The sequence below is a fragment of the Ischnura elegans genome, chromosome 8, assembly GCF_921293095.1.
Source record: "Ischnura elegans chromosome 8, ioIscEleg1.1, whole genome shotgun sequence".
Classification (NCBI taxonomy): domain Eukaryota; kingdom Metazoa; phylum Arthropoda; class Insecta; order Odonata; family Coenagrionidae; genus Ischnura; species Ischnura elegans.
In genome coordinates this window covers 110,955,772-110,971,013 of record NC_060253.1, presented here as the reverse complement: position 1 = coordinate 110,971,013, position 15,242 = coordinate 110,955,772, and the positions used below count along the sequence as shown (strand labels likewise).

The 15,242-nt window shown below is 39.6% G+C and overlaps 1 protein-coding gene across 5 annotated transcripts in view; it reads right to left on the bottom strand.

Annotated features, from left to right (window-relative positions):
- LOC124163218 (serine-rich adhesin for platelets) overlaps window positions 1–14,291 on the bottom strand; it is a 208,218-nt gene extending 193,927 nt beyond the window's left edge. For all 5 annotated transcript variants that reach the window (XM_046539965.1, XM_046539962.1, XM_046539968.1 and 2 more), the window contains exon 1: window positions 14,072–14,291. The gene's annotated coding sequence lies outside the window, so the exon portion shown is untranslated. The remainder of the gene's footprint in view (window positions 1–14,071) is intronic.
- Between the last annotated feature and the right edge of the window lie 951 nt (window positions 14,292–15,242).

The window sequence follows — 15,242 nt, the reverse complement described above, 5'->3', positions numbered from 1 at the left end:
GTCATCTCTCCGGGAATTAATCCGTTAGCAGTGTAGACGCACCTTCAAAGAGCGCGCAGGGAGGGCGCTGGTGTTCCGCAGGAGACCACACACGCCCCACCACGATTCAGGCATTCCACAAAAGCTCCCCTTTCACATCGACAGCGACGATTTTTGACATTTTAAAAGAGAAAACGATCAAGACGCATAGGCAAAGGCAGACAATCGCTGGGATTACGGTAAACACGAATATAGACACTGCATCTTGTGCTAGCCTAGCCTTCAACCTAGCGCGCGCGAGACCGTTCACTTGTTCCCGTATGCATCCGAAGAGAAGTCTCCGAATTTATCGAAGACATTGGCCCAAAAATATAAAGTGTAGCCTAAGCACGTAGCAATCATCGGAGTGGGCTATAGTGGAGTAACACATTCTATAAATAATTGACACATGGTCAGTGAAGTAATTTTGCTATATGTAGCTTTTGGAGGAAGCAATAAAATACGAAGGACATCGGTGGATTTAATCATTCTAATTAATAGGTACCTGATTTGTATACTGCCCCAATTAACACAACCTACTAACGGCTAAGTACCCGTAATTAATTAGTTTGATCATATCAATATTATTCTTACGTAATTTTTAGCGATTGAACAATAATTATATCAACCAAATTTCCAAACTGAACAACCTTGTCTCATTACTAGGAAGGCATATTCCTTTTTATTCCCATTTATAAATCTTAAAATAACTGAAAACAAAAATTAATCATCTTGTTAGTGTCCCCTTGATCACCGCGATGATGTCATCGATTCTCCATTATTAACTTCAGGACAACCAATGAGTGACGCCAAGACCTTCAACAGCGAGCCTTCAAAAAAAAATTCTCCGACGGAGGATGGCGGTGGACAGACGTGATCGTTCGTGGTGGACATGATACCACATGCAGGCTGTATCGCCGCTGCTGGAGTGAGAAACAAATGAAGGCGATGGATGTGTACCCGGAGAGACATGAGCGACCGACCGTGCGAGCTATGGAAACACCGTTATGTGGAGGAGAAGTGTAAAATAGAGAGGATACCCACGTGGAAGTCAGAGTAGTGATGAGGAGTCAGATATGGCTGAGAGTTGGTGCTGCTTGTTTTTGGTAGCCCTCCGATGTTCCTGCAATCGGACTTTCATTGATCTGCAGGTCACGCCAATGTAATATTTACCGCATGAACAAGGCACTCGATATATTCCCTCATAAAGGTCCATTGGGAGTTTGTCCTTCGCTCCGGATAGCATGTCTGATATCTTTGTCACGCAATTGAAACGTGTTATTACGTTGTTTTCTGAACATTCTGGCAATCTTTTCTGATGTGCCCGCCACAAAGGGAATTGTGGCGTATGCTTCTGGCTCCGGCCGGCTCTCTTCCTCAGAGGTCCTTTTTGGGGCTGCGTCTTTGTTCTCCTGCTCCACAAATCTTCTATTCAACATGCTACTGCTGTAGCCATTCCTTACCAGTACTTCAAAAAAATTTTATGCCTATAAAAGGCGGAAAAATTTTCCAAAAGTTTCCTTCGACCTGAAGACGCTGACTGTAACGCCAGCGAAACTGTTGTCTTTAAAAAACAACAAACGCGGTGAAAAAAAAAACCCGAATAGAATGGAAAGATCATCTAACCAACGCCGCGAAAATCTTCGAACCTATACGAGGCCTATGTTTAGTTTCGTTGCCGCACGAAATTAAAATCACCAAGGAGTTTAGTTTCGACCCGGAACGAAACTTAAGTCCCAGGCACGAAACTAAATTAATCGAAATTCCGCTGCTCATAGTTAAGTTTCGATCCCAAAGGTTGAGTGGAGGGGGATAAGGAAGAATAGTTTCGACCCATTACGTATATGGGTGCCCCAGGCATCTAATGGCAGTGGGCCCAGCCTCTACTTCATTCAACCATTCTTCGTTCTCAGTGTGTGGGTCGAAACTTAAACTGTTCGAAGGTGAAGCACCACGTGGTCCCTCCGGTGCGAAACATTATCTGCGTTTCGTTTCGTCCCAGAGTTTTACTTAAGTTTCGACCCGAGGTAGTTTTGACTCCGATTTCGTTCCGATTCTGAGTTTAGCTCCCCGGGTCTAGTTTCTGTTGCCATCCCTTGTTTTAGTATGCCTATAGATGCCATGAGGAATATTTATTGAAATATTTAAGTCTGTTTATTTGGTTTATTTACTTCGCGAAACACAGGAAACGCGCTTCCAAAGGTATTCTTATGCCTCATTTCAATGTATGTAACTAAATTTTTTTTCGGCATTTAACAACATTTTATCGCACAGCTCCTTGTATGAGCATACTCAATTGCATATAAAATACTTATGCACAATATAAAGTACACTATCAGAGGGAATTTCAGGCAAGTATTACCAGAAAACAAAAAAAGTATTGCTATAACTGAGTTCGAGGAAAAAAAAACTACTATAAAAGTCCGCGCGGGCTTATAGGCCACATCTGAGTCAATAAAAATACTAATACATTATTGATTTCAACGGAAAAACATAACCATGCAAATGGTAAGTAAAAAACATTCTAATCAACATGTTACTTAGAACGACTTGCTAATATATATGTAAAAACGGAATAAAACGATTGACAGTCTTGTCAGTAGCGATTGCCTCAGGACGATTCTAATTATGATATAGAAATTTACGGTACTAACAAAATATTAGAAATTGTATCCCCTGAAGCACAAGCATAAAAACCGGCCTTCTCATCTCAAACGCATGAAAATGTAAATTCGGAGGTAAGAGCCAATACATCTTGGAGGCTACGGTCCTCGGTGTGGAGTTTGTAATACATTAAAATAATACTAACCCGACATTAAAAAATTACTGCTCTGATCTTAATAACCGTAAAGAAGGGGAAATAATAAAAATCAAGAACTGACATTTAAGCCGTAAACTGCAAACAAAGAGGGGATTGGTCATTAAAATCACATGGCGTGTCTATTCTAAGGAGTCCTTGACACATTGCCGACGGCTCAAATGCAATTACGCGGTCTAATCATGCGAAAAGTTTAGAAAGGCAAAAGTAGACGCAACCACTAGCAACAAAACGGAGCACTATCATACATTCCAAATTCTGACCGTTCGAAGGGATTATAGGCGGGGCTAACCATCCCAATCCACAACGATTGCGTCTTTCAAAAATATATACTTACCACACTGAGGGAGAAGATCCTGAAGGATATAAACGAAACATTATCATTATCACAAAAATAATGTAACCCCGAGAAGACTTCACGCAAATAATTCCCCAATAATTGCCTCAAACTTTGAAACACCTATGTTTACGTTTTCAGGTACGTAGATGTCTTTTTGTTGAGTCAAATTCTTCTTACAAGTGCTATTTGCTCTTAGGATGGTTTCGAAAACCCACAGCATAGCACACACACACACTTCTATTCCAAGCTAGTTCTATTTACCTGACGGAGTCTCCTTTCCCCCCGTCCTTCTCCACCGTACTCGTCAATTCGTCTTCCTCTGGGGACTTTTCCATCAGTTTTTCTTTCCATGATGTTTCCCACGCAACTACTGTGTTTTATTATAAAATTATAAATATAATCTAATGTCACAACACACGCTTCGTCATGGGGGGCCTTTCACTGAAGTCTAAATGCATCGATAAAAAACTAAAAAAAAAAGATAAAAAACAGTCTCAACTGTTCCTCCGCACAACGTCCTGTTAAATAGTTGATACTTTCTTTTTGGAATCAGGAATTGAAACATCCAAAATTAGGGAGATAACAACGAAACATTAGTAGTTTTACGACAAAGAGATATGAATTCCTATTTTAATTGAAGTCAGGACATGAACTTCTACATTTCATTTCCGCCCACTTGCATCTCCACTAAATTTTATTTAAGGAAATGGCAACATCATCGTATGCTGTTGGCGAAAACCCTTCGGTAATGAACTGCAAATAAACAGGTAGGTATGGAGAAAAAGAAAATCAGGAAGGTAATTCCCGCGTTACATAGCGAAAGCGGAGGCGTGGATATGGAGACCCAGGAGGCGACTTGAGCGAAAGCCACTTGATGAGGAAGTGAGAAAAACAACCAAGTCGCTTGTTAATTCCAAATGATACACATGGTAACCTGGAAACGGTATTGCTATGGTTTTGACCCCCATGTTTGGTGGCGCGTGATGAGGCATTGCCCAAATGGACGACAGTAAATCCATTGACCAACTTGAGAAACGAAACGTGAAACGGCTGCGCGGATTAAACACAAGAAGCCACAAGATGCCGATTTCAATCAAGGCCAAAAATTGATTCTATCACTGCCATGAATTTGCTTATTACTTGAGATGGGTTCACACGACGACATAGATTGGTAAATGCAGTAGCTCCGTAGCGATATCACACCACTCCACCATTTCATTACACAGGCGTAACCCAAGACAGTCAATGCACTTCGAGATGGAGCAGGCAGAAAAATAAGATAAATGACTGAGAAAAAAATTGCATCTCCTCTTCTTTATTAGAAAAAATCAAATTACATTTCGTCTTAACACATATCCTTCATAAAAAAATAAATCGAAACAAGCAACCTGTAATTATAATCCGTTCCCGCGTAGTCAAATCAACGACTTCCCATTGCGATGTATCGATAGCCATCGACTCCTTCTGCGAAGATCACACGCTTCGCAAAACCCCAGATTTCCTGTGCACTTAAAATGAAGGAGAAGTGGGAGCAAATCCAGAAAGACCACACCCTCGCAATGGAGCGGTTACATTGGTGAATGCGGTGCCAGGGAAAGGCTGGAAGCGATCGACCCGAGCAGCGAAGGGCACACGCGAGGTATAGGCGGGTGGGTTTATACCTATCACGCTTGCAACCAGATGGGGAGGCAATGGCAGCAGCGAGCGAGACCTATTGCGCAAAAGGCTCAGCCCACGAGGTCATAACTCTCGTTGAGGAGGAGAGCGGGGGATAAGAAATTGAAGGGAGGTGAGGAGGACCCCCTTCCTTCCACGTCCGTCGAAGACTCAGAGATGCAACTACAGTTCGGAACACCAATCCCCCCAAGCCCACTTCTATTTACAGTACATCCTATTACGCGAAGCGAAGGAAAAGCGCTTATTCCATCAGCATTCTTATGGCACATAGCAATGAACTTTAATACTTATAAATTGTCGCATCATGTGCGCGAATTCAATTTTATTTAAAACATCAATTCACTGCGAACAGCGTTGGGTAGTTATTAATTAGGCTATTACTAATAAAACACTCCGACCAACGTGTTCTCAACGACGAGCTAATTTTATTTTTATAAAATACATAAAACGCTAAATGAGTCATCGATAGTGATTCTTTGATAAATAGGACACTTATAAAGCGGAAATTTAAGGTAAGTAGGTACTAGACATTAAAAAGCAGAAATATAATGAATAACTAGCATCCCAAACAACTTTAAATAAGAAAATTTTCGTGGTATCCCCATAAGGACACACGCATAAACAGGCCCAAGAGGTTTTAAAGTGTTAAAAGTCTTTCATCTAACAGCACCTCGATCGTGGGATGTTAAGATGGGTGTGTTTACAATGGGACCTAAGCAGACGCAAGCCGTAAGACATAAGACGGGATCTGTAAGAACTTTCTGGTCTCCAATTGAAAACGGAAGCAGCAAAAAAAGCTCAAAATAAAGGCGCAGATGGAAACAGTTGAGTTCCGATATTGTCCGGCAGTAGAGATTTCATCCTGGCCCTATCAATAGGGGGGCCCGGGATCTGGGCCACCCACCAAGCATGAGCCTCTCGTCAATACAGCGGTAAATATCACAAAATCGGAAGAAAAGAAAAAAAAACATCATGAATGAGGGGATTCGAAGTGCAGCTGGGTTGTTCTTTGGTTAACATGTGGTCGTCAACATTGACGTTAATAAACGCCGATTGCTGAAAATCGTGTTATTTTCATTTCCTGTCATTACGTCACAGATTGCAACGCCTTGCAACAATCCCACCAATATGGCACACCCACAAATCCTCAAACCGGACCTGGATTTCATCGTGTTTTTCGCATGATACTGAGGTTTGCCGAGCTATTATTCATTAACACTCGCAATGAACGCATCTACTTAACAATCTTACGAATTTTTAAATGATTTAACCACATCGAATGACTTGAAGCAAAAATTTCCGCTCATAATGTTGATATTTTATACTTATTCTTAAGTACAAGTTTACATTAAAATACTAAATAACTTAAAATAATAAGCGACGTTTCACTCAGTGAATCAGGAACAAAATATTCACTCCCGTATTTGTTTCTTGGACTCACGACTGTAATCAACAGAATTAAATGCTTCCGGTTTGGCCGGACGCAGCACGGCAAAGAGGCAAGGCGTGGGAAGAGGTGGACAAGGTCTCCGTATGGTGACACCTATGATAAGGACGAAATGGAGATGCAGGAACACCCACCGACGGGAGCACAATATTGACATAGGAGGAGCGGATGACTTTAAAAAGTACGCGTACAACTATAATTTCGCGCTGAAAAAAAATTAAACAAAAAAGAACCGATCCCACACAAGACTAACTACGTTGATGCACAGATATTCTTTATACAACGGAAGTGGCATTCGTATTCTTTATATCTAACTAGCCAACAATTACTAGAAATTTGGTCAATTATTATCAGCCCAAACGACTTTAAATAAGAAAAGATAAAGTAAGAAAATATATTTAAGCTTGAAATGTACCAACAGATCAATAATATTGTTGGAAAATATCAGACAGCCTCTCAGACTTTACAAAAATACACTGAACTCCTACGATATAAACATTACAGTTCATAATATCACCATATTAATTCGTATTTCATCATTTGAAAAATATATTTGGTACAATCATTGTATCCGATGCGAAGCTGAAGCGAATGCTTGCATTTCAATGACAAAATGGCATTAGTAGCAGACATTGGAAATTCATGAATCGGCCCAAAGACCGCTCCAATGAAAAAAATTGCAATTAATTATTATCCGTTAGGAGTACTTAGCGAGAGATTCATGGACCCAAAAATGAATGAACGGCTTTCATAAAAAAAATAGCGCGGATATCACCTGGTGAAATTAGTGTGGTTTGGTCGATTTTAATTGAAGTCTCGAATTCTGTAAGCTTTGCGTCATTATTAGGAACGCTCAGAGCCGTATTAGTTTTTTTTTCTTGCGCTCAACAACAGCGTTTTGTCAATTGTAACCGTGAATCGTGGAAGAAGACACCCTGGATGAAAAAAGAACGTGGATACGGTAGATACGTAATTCGAAAGTTGCCTCAGGGGGAAATGAGATCAATCCAGCTAAACTCAACTGCTCTACAGACCACGATAATTGTTTTCTACGAACGTCCCAATGCTATGCAGTTGATTTTTTTCATTAGTCTTAATTAAAATTTAAAGAAAATCGTGTTAAAGCAACTCATTTAAAAAGATAACAACATATGTTTTTTACAATTATTGTGTATACATAGATATTATTCGAAGGCTTCGTCTGAGGCGGGGCAAGGGCGGGGCAACCCGCCAATCCGATGGTCGCGGGTTCGAGTCCATCCAGTGTGCATTACTTCGATTCAGAGCACGGGTGTCCGTGATATTTTCGAGTACATGGGTGATATACAAGTAGGCAGTCTTCCACAAACGGCCTTAAACCTTAACACACCGGCAACCTCAAAACAAAACCTGGAGCAAGAGGCATAATGAACTCCGGACTGTAGCAAACACAGTGCAATGGGATAATGGCGCTACACAGATATCCTATGGAGTGCTTCCAAAGCCACCCGAGAGCACTTTCAAGACGAGGCATTAATATCCTTTTCCTCTTCGGCTCCTGGTGCTGCGCCGAATAATACATCGAGCCACAATAGAGCAATGCAGTCAGAAAGCCAACAGGCGGTCGCCCAAGCAACTAGCAGGTAGGAAGGAATGTGGACTAGGTAGCCATGGCAATAAAGTGCATTAACACTTTTGAATCTCATCCTTGAGACGTCTTTTAAAGAATATGCACTAAGTTTTTTTGTCTTATATCAGAACTATACCGTTTAAGGCAAGTTTACATGACGCATTACCACGATGAAAATATAACAATGAATTCAAAAATAAATTCCAAAACCCCGCAACAATAAATAAAATAATGAACATCAATGACTCGACAAAAATCTCACATTAACTTTTACAGATTATTATTATCGTTGTTATTTTAGTAGACTACATGTTTAGAACATACACTTGGAGCGCATTCCTTACAGATGTGACACCGGAGTGATATGAATTCATCATCATATCCCTTAGACTTTAGGTGTAGTACTTGATTGATTGTAGAATTGAGGCACATCACGTTTTTAGTTATCAAGATATTAAGTGTAATGTTAGATTGGTTTGACTAAGTTAAGTGTAGTAGTGTTTTATATGTAACTAGCTGCCTCGGCAAACTTCGTTCTGCCTAGTAATCAATGAAGAGTTTAGTTACACCATTTAATTACATTCTGATTTGAATTCTTTATGACTCATTGAAATAATAAACGAAAAAAATCAATCAAACTACAAAAATAAGTACTACAATGGCTTTTTATAAAGACGTTTTCTTTATTAAATTTACAAAGGGTACACCGGTGCGCGGATTTTTTTCTATGCATATCCTAATATATATGTTTTTTCTTTGGAAATTTTAGACATTGTGGTCTTAGAAAGCAATTAATAAAGCCAAAATTTTATTAAAAAACTATATCACGCTCAAATTCTCGTGAGAATAGCCCACAGGGAGCAGCATCAATATGTCATGACTTGTGGCGCGCTAGCTGTAACTCACAATCAGTTCGGAAAAGTGCACCGTGTAAACGTGCCCCTGTTTACCCTGTGCATTCGGCTTTATTCTCCATCAGTCACCTTCTGATATACAATCTTTTTTAATAAGGCGGAAGAACGAATTAAGCGGCCGGTTTACCAATTCATGAACAGGGTACATATATTTGACAATGAGAAAAACATGGATTGTCTAGAGACAGACCACAAAAACTCACCTTTTGATTTGATAATTGTCATGGCGAATGCGACACGAATTGGAAAATTAATTCGTTTATATTGGAAGGGCATATCAGTTGGGATCATGGGAATCCTAGGAATGAGAACTTCCTCATCTTTGAATTTTCCATTGAGTATATTCGCGTGAATCACATTGATTATCAGTTTTTCTAATTACCAATTGCATAGTTTTGGTTGGTTTAGGTTTCGAAGCACCGTGAGCACAGAACCAGCATTCAGCTGTAAGTTGTGCCGTGGTAAACCGCGCACATCTAAGGACTTTTCTAAATTCTAATGGCTAGTTGGTGACATCGTCTTCATTTGTTACATAGTCAGTCAATAGATTTGAATTAATGCAGAGTACAAACTATTTGATCCTGATTTACCAAGTTTCAATCATCTATATCTTCGTATGTCGCCGCCAAAATTGCTTGCTCAATCAGCCATTTGTGAATTATGTCATTATCAATCACGTTCGTGAACATTTTGTTGATAAGCTCATCTTTCGATGACAAGAAATTGCAAAAATTCCGAGGAAATGTAATCAATCCACTCGATTTGTCGACAGGAACAAGGCCATTACCAATAGTCAACAATCACTTACAATTAGAGGTTTGTTTACACACTAGATAGTGACGTGTTTGTTGTCGACTTAACTGGAGCTGGGATTAGCTGGAATTAAATTATTTTAATATCATTTAAAATTTTTAACTTTTACAAATTTTATAATGATGTTACCAATCTAAGTAAAGACATTGGTAAAAACAAAACAGATACTCTAGTTTCGACCGAATTTACAGCTTTTGCAGTGTTACCAACTATTAAAAAATACTCCCAAGATGAAGATTTACTTATTTGTATAAAATTTTACTGAGAAATTTGTAAATAATCACGTTTCAATCTATATAGGCATGGTGGGTTATTTTCGTTCTAGTGCTAATAATAACGTGTGGTGTAATATTAATACTTAAATCAGGTGGACTATTATTTTTTTTTATCTTATAAAAGAGAGAATCAATTTTAATGACATTTTCTCAGCGCTATTCAGGGAAAAAGTGAGACTTATAATGCTATCAAAACCTGCGACATAAAAAAGCGAAAAACCAGATCCTAAAACGACGGAGGACTCTTAATTTAACTTGTAAAAAACATCTATACTCACTGGCCCGGCAAAAACGATATGGTAGTACAGATTCACTACCGAACGGATAGGTATGGGAACTCTTTCCCCACCCCCTAAGCAATTAACGACATTCATAAACACTGGGCGTAATTTATTACGTGCGTTATCTTTTTAATATTAATGGCTGGTGTCCTGACCCCCCCCCTCCCACACGCCCATGGAGGTCGTTTGCGGGATATTATGTAGGTGCGCGAAAATTTGTCGGAGAATACGTGGAAAACGGAGGTTGCCGAAAAAAGGCATTCTATCCCACCGATGCAAAAAATTCACCCGCTGCCGGAGCAGCAAATGTCCCCGTTCTAACAAACCAGAAACCGCTTCTTGGAATGCTCGACCGTAGACGATTCGTAAATGATCCACTTTCCTGGATGGCTGGAAGAATGTGGAACTGACTCCCAGACGGGAAAACTTGAGTGAGAATATGGACATCAAAGACTCGTAGAAGTTAATTCGCAACGGTCGCTATGGAGAGACACACACAATGAATGGCCAATTCCATAAACAACGACACCAATCGGATTACAATACTATCTCACGAATTTGAGAGCGATTTACCAGCATTTTCAGGGAATAAGAGGCCAATATTTATAAACGCAGAACTTGTACAATAAGAACTTACGACGGAAGAGACAGATAAGTAGCCATCAATTAACGAATACCATATGAATAGGCAAGCCGAAAGAAAAGGAATTCTAAGAAAATGGTCAAATTGAAGTCATTTCGAACTACACCTCCATCGGAATTATCAACTCACTCAGTGATTTAACCCGAAGGTTGGTTTCGATAGATGAGGGTAGAGCTCATCCCAAACTAACATAAGCCACATTCGTGTGAATCTCACACATTGAGGATTCAGTTACCTCTAACTGGGCGTCTATTCACTTCAAGGATTTAATTTGGCTCTAATTTAATAGCCCAAAGGCTTCGTCCGGTATTTGAAGCCGATACCCCTCGATCAGCAGCCTTGCGATCTACCCACTGGGCTGCCACGCTCCCCCGGAATTCTCACATCACTCCAAACTGTGGAAAAATAAACAAAACGAGCAAATAAAACTTTACGAACACTCCACTTAATCTGCTAGCCACAGAGGCGGCGCGCCGCGGCGTGGCAAAGTCCTCGCCAGCTAACCCAGGGGTCGCAAGTTCACGTCCCCCCAGAAATGTAGAGCTGAGAAATTTAATTTACATTTTAATGTAGATCATATGCAACCGTCCTTCAGCGATATTATTTTTTTATTTAATACACGGGTTTATTTTCCAAAAGAGTATCCATACATCTCTATTCAACAATCATATTCTCAAATCTGAACCAAACCTTGGCAACACAATATAAACAAGTTGCACAACACAAACCCCACCCATACAAAAACATTTCGACATTGAGGACTAGTAGACAGACGTCAAAACATAAATGGGCAAGCCATCGCACTTAAAGCGTCGAATTTCTTACGGGTTAATGGTACAGACCTAGGTGATGAAGAGCTATAATTCGACCCTCCTCCTGATGCAAAGATAAAAAGCTGGTGGTTACCATGTTCACCCAAATTAACGAACATGGGATCAAATTCCTGAACGAATTATAACGCAGAAGAAAAAAAACGTTCTCCCTAATTTCGTCAACACATTAACGGCAAATAAATATACCAGAAAAATAAAATGGATGCGGCCTAATCTAGGTGAGGAATGCTGGTAGAACGATATCCAATAGACATAATATGAGGCATTTTAGACTTGGAAAATTCGACAGTGATTTTTGGCAGCATCAAAACAAAGGGACCACAGGATAAAAAGCGCAACATTAAGCTGTAGCTCCAAAAACTTCTGGGACAGGCTCGCTTAGGAGGCCATTCAGATCCGGCTTAATTAAAAATAATTTTAATCGAGGCACGGGTTATAAACATAGCAATCCCATCATAAAGGGAATCAAAAAGTATACAATCCATCATTTTCATCCAAATTCAAACGATCTATCAGGAAAACCTGGATTGACTGGAGTAACATGATTATTGTGACTATTTATTGATACAACTCAACGATATATTAACTTAAACTAATTCACTCAACCTTTGGGCGATGGACGAACGATGGTATTCGATTATTTAAATGGGTGAAAATCCCAAGAAGACATCACTGTCAACTGGAAAGATCAATTCGTTAAAAATGTTTGCCTTTGTTTGCAGCGACCAAATAGAATCATTATTCAGTAGTTGATCAGTGATACCGTCAACGAAGCAGTTATCCCAAATATTCCAGGTTAAGGGATTCTTTATAAAATACAAGAAACAGTGTGCTGTGAAACAAAATAACCAATCCCATTAATTCAAGCCCAATTATTCTATGCGCTTGGACAGCCAATGATCCCAAGTAACCCAAAGCGCCATCTACTCGATGTACACAAACAACCTTGGCTTCTAAAAAATCACAACATAGTCAACGAAATAATAGCCTTCGACAGAATCGCGTGCTAAACCCTTCATACATTAAATTATAAAAATATAATGGCAAAATTTTCGTAGGACGATACCTGATGATAATCACGTATACTTCAATTCATGTTTAGGTGATCGATATGGATGCTAGGAGATGGAATGCTGGCATGGAAGTTACAAAAGGAGGTCGGGTAAGTACCAACCATAAATGAAATTGTGTCCAACTTTCTCGATTGTAAAATAGGTTGAGCATTTAAAATATTCTTCGCACAAATTATTGACAACAATTTACAAAAAATAAAACTGACATTTCTATACGTTTTGAGTTAATCCAATAACCTTAAAACCTAAGTGCCGATAAATAACGTTCCTAGGTTAGTTCAGGCTGGATATAAGACACACACAAGAAATTACATGTACCCCTCACACTAAACGACACGGACAGAGAGACCCACACTAAGTTTCGCACGAAGAGATCAACTCCTTAAGTTTCAACAGGTCGTTCCCAGAATGACCTCGCGCATTGATATCACCGATAACAAAACGACACAGGTGGTTATGTTACGATGCCCGGCAACAGGTGAGTTGAAGCGTGCCAAAAATATCGCTGCGACAGAATTTTAAATGCTCTTTAGAAGAATAAATACCTTTTAAATCATAACTTTCGAAAAACTGTTATAAGTTGATTGATGAGAGACGACTTCAACGCAATCATTATCACTTTGACATAATTCGGACAAGATCCAACGCAGCCACGAAAAAAAATTATTTCCCCAAGAGTAATACACACGTTATTAAAACAATCAAAACCTTAAAAAAAACCTTTAATATCCTAACGCAATTTCCTGGCACTTCGTCAGTTATATTGATAGTAATGTAACTCACAACAATTAAGATTACCATCACGATCGGGCTTTGGAAACATCAAATAACATATGACACCGTGAAAGCCAAACGTAAATTTGAAACTTCATGATTCGCAGCCATGATATAAACAGGTCCTGAAAGTAATCGTCTCAATAGCAGAATGAAGATTTCACGACAACGCCAATAACGGGAACACCTCAACGGCTGCATATTAAAACCGGCCAACGTTTACACTAGCTTCGATTTGGTTGGATGACGGGCTTGACGACGGTTGCCATAGGAATGCGGGAATAAAATATTTGGTAACAATTTTTTTCTCTCATTCGGAATCATGACTGCTACCCACATTAATCATCGGATGCACGAAATACCAGATTTCAACAAAAAGTTGATTCGTAAAACAGCTTAAATGAGAATGTACCACCCGAACTGACTCCAAAGAACCATAAGTCGATAATTTCCCATTCCACCAAATCAACAAACAAACGTAAACGTTTTGTTTAAAAATATTCCAGACACAATTCCACGGCACTCACGACGTAAAATGAAGTCGAAATGAACTTACCACAAGACGAGGCAAACGAGTACAGCAGCAGCTAATAAAGTATCCAATATTTCGAAAACCGATTCCAAAGGAGCAACCACAGGCACTAAACAAGATTGACCTTCACAACTGCAAAACAATCACAACTCTACACTGATTTTTTTGGCGAATACCGATAAATTTTCACGAACGCAAAGAGAACGGCACACAAACGTCCACCTCCCTCACCAGTTGACTCTCCTCGTCTGGTTGTTATTTTCTCCAACCGCCGATCCCGCGCCCGGATCGGGATTGTGTCGCCACCAGCGGCCTAATACTGAACCTCTTTGAAATGAATTTTAAATTTCGAAGCGGTGTTGCCGACCGTGGATATTACTAAAATAACCATTCATTCGATGATTTCGTCGATATAATGATTAATAACTAAATAACATATGGAACGATATGAAATTTATTAATTGTTACAATACATGTTACCACAAAAATGTCATGAATAACCTAGAATATTCGTATCATCTCCACCCTAACCATCTCTATTTAGACGAATTAAATGTATTCGAGTCAGACTATGATAAAAAATTGTTTCTACGTATAAGGAGCGTAAAAAATTATAAGTTCATATAACCAGCAAAAAGTACAATACCTTCAGTGATACTGTAAGGTATATGTGCTAGGATGAAAGCATGAAAGGTGAAAAATTTGACATAACATAAGTGATAACATAAAATTGATAAAATTCAATCTATTTATTGAATCGATAATTCCTCAAAATTGACGATATTGCTACATAGCAAAACTAAGTAGCAACTATCCCTACGAGACTCCAAACTCGGTGACAGCCTGTAATAAAAATATTACACATACAACCCGCACACAACCATACGTATGCAACCACCATACAAATTTTCGGCAGTATAAAATGTTATGCGCAGGGGCATAGGCGGATCCAGGTGGGGGGGCACGGGGGCACGTGCCCCCCAGACCCTCAAAAATATGCAAGATTTTTAATACGGTCCCATTATCATTGCGTTCGTTTTGTATTACGAGGTATCCTTGTGCCCCTCCCAGAACAAAATCCTGGATACAGCCTTGCTTGTGCCCCTCCCAGAAAAAAATCCTGGATCCGCCCCTGCGCAGGGGTAAATAGCCAATGATGAACAGTGTGTCAGCAATGGGCTGAACATCGACAGGG